Raw genomic sequence first — 2,434 nt, 5'->3', positions numbered from 1 at the left:
GAGGATGGGGAGGAGGGGGGGGGGGAGGAGAAAGGAGAGAAAAAGAAAACAAACATTTTCGGTCCTGTCCACCCATCCGCCTTGGCCTGCCACCTGGGACTGTGTCAGAGCCCTCAGGGCCCGGGGGGCGGAGGTCACCTGCTGCCCCAGATTGCGCTGCTCTGGGACACTTTTGGGACGCACTTGATCCCTGGGAGGCAAAACAAAACAGAAAACGACCAAGGGAAGCCAAGGCCAGGGCAGAGCCGGCGGGAGGGGACGCGGCGCCGTCCCTGGGGCGGGACCCACTTCTGACCTCTCCAGGCAAAACCAGGCGTTGGCCTCCGGGTCGGGTCCACAGAGGCGGCTGGCACCTCGCGAGGCACCATGAGCGGCCGCGTCGGGGACCTGAGCCCGCAGCAGCAGCAGGCGCTGGCCAGGGTGAGGGCCCTGGGGGACGGGGGTGGCCGGGCGGGGAGGGGCGCGCGGCCCCACGCTGCTGGATCGGCTGGGACAGGGTCGGGGCGCGCAGGAGGCCCTGGGAGATCCCTCTCTGGGCCGCTCCCTGGGGGTGTGGGGACAGAGTTGGCTTGCCACCCCTGCCCTGGCCCTGGGTCCCCCCTAGTGGGGGAGAGGGTGGCGCTCTTGTTTGGCTCCTGGGGACCTGGCCGCCAGCAGATTCCAGAGAGCCCTGCCAGATTGCGCCATTCTTTTGTTTGATTTCTTTTTTTCTCTCTCTCTCTCTGTGTTCCAGGCCTCAAACCTATTCCCTTCGGCTTAACTCTTTGAATAGAAGGGAAATGGAGGGGTTTGGGGTTGGTTTGAGGACTGTCCTGCAAACTGTCCCTGAGAGCGACAATGATCACAGACAAGGAAAGGCGAGACTGCCCCCAGAATCTGGCTCAGACTTGGGTCTGTGAAAGAGTAGTGGAGAATCCTCAGGCCCAGAGACCCAGGTCTGTAATCTTAGTAATCAGAGAGGCTGGAATTGGGAGGATCGTGGTTTGAGGCCAGCCCAGGGCGTGTCCCCCACCCCCCCAAAAAAAGTTCTCAAGACTCCATCTCAATGAATCAACTGGGCACCATGGCACACTGTCAACTCCTCTATGCATGAAGCTGAGATCTGGAGGATGGGCATTCCAGGCGCCCACCCAACCAGGAAAGCAAGATCTAGTCTCCAAAGTACTCAGATCAAGCCTGATGCTGGTGGCTCACGCCTGTAATCCTAGCTACTCAGGAAGCTGAGATCTGAGGATCATGGTTCAAAGCCAGCCTGGACTGGAAAGTCTGTGAGACTCTTACCTCCAATAAACCACTAGAAAACCTGGAAGTGGTGCTGTGGCTCAAGCAGTAGAGCGCTCACCTTGAGCTGAAGAGCACAGGGGCAGCGCCCAAGCCCAGACTGGTTCAAGGCCCACAACTAACAAAAAACACCACCACAAGTACCCAGATCAGAAAAAGGCTGGAAGTGCTGCTCAATGGTAGAGTGCTTGCCTAGCAAGCACAAAGCCCTGAGTTCAAACTGTGGAATGTATGGTCATCAAAAGAAACCATCAGATTTGTGGTGAATTTATTTTGAGGTGTCTCCCTTAGGGGAAGGCTTCTCCAAGGAGAAACGAGGCCCCCCATAAAGGCAATAAAAGAGGGGCCCTGGCTGGGTGGCTGGTGGCTCACATCTGTTAGCTACTTAGGAGGCTGAGATCTGAGGATGATGCTTTGAGGCCAGCCTGAGCAAGAAAGTTTGTGAGACCTTTTTTTTTTTTTTCTTGCCAGTCCTGGGGCTTGAACTCAGGACCTGGGCACTATCCTGAGATTCTTTTGCTCAAGACTAGCATTCTACCACTTGAGCCACAGCACCACTTCTGGCTTTTTCTGTGTATGTGGTGCTGAGGAATCAAACCCAGGGCTTCATGCATGCAAGGCAAGCACTCTACCACTAAGCCACATTCCCAGCGCCCTCCATGGAACTCTTATCTCCAATGAACCACCAGAAAATTGGAAGTGGCACTGTGGCTCAAAGTGGTAGAGCACTCACCTTGAGCCCCCGGCCCTGAGTTCAAGTCCCACAACCAACAACAGAATAAAAAGTGGGGCCTTCTTGTGACAGAAAGGGGTTTTCAGGAGGAGGCTAGGACCCCGGGTGAAGAAGAGTTCCCCAGTGAGTTCTATCCTCTGCACTGAGGGACACAGCAGGATTCTAGGCATTGTGCTCATGGGGCGGGGGTTGGGTGGCTGGATAGCTGGTCTTTGGGGGTGAATTATGGTGAAGATACCTTATATGCTAGAGCTTCAAGCAATGTAAAAAAGTTTATTTTTACATTTTATTACTATGATTTAAAAGTAATGAAAGCTTAGTTTTTTGTTTTTTTTTTTGGTCGGTTGTGGGGCTTGAACTCTGGGCCTGGGCGCTGTCCCTCAGCTCTTCAGCTCAAGGCTAGTGCTCTACCACTTGAGC

General features: G+C 54.9%; 1 protein-coding gene across 1 annotated transcript in view; it reads left to right on the top strand.

Annotated features, from left to right (window-relative positions):
* The window catches only part of LOC105984158 (SEC14-like protein 4), a 9,411-nt gene that overhangs the window by 3,128 nt on the left and 3,849 nt on the right, over window positions 1-2,434 (top strand). The window lies entirely within an intron of this gene.

This window comes from Dipodomys ordii, unplaced genomic scaffold, assembly GCF_000151885.1.
Source record: "Dipodomys ordii isolate 6190 unplaced genomic scaffold, Dord_2.0 Scaffold23, whole genome shotgun sequence".
Lineage (NCBI taxonomy): Eukaryota > Metazoa > Chordata > Mammalia > Rodentia > Heteromyidae > Dipodomys > Dipodomys ordii.
The sequence above is the reverse complement of the archived record's forward strand: the minus strand, read 5'-3'. Positions and strand labels throughout refer to the sequence as shown.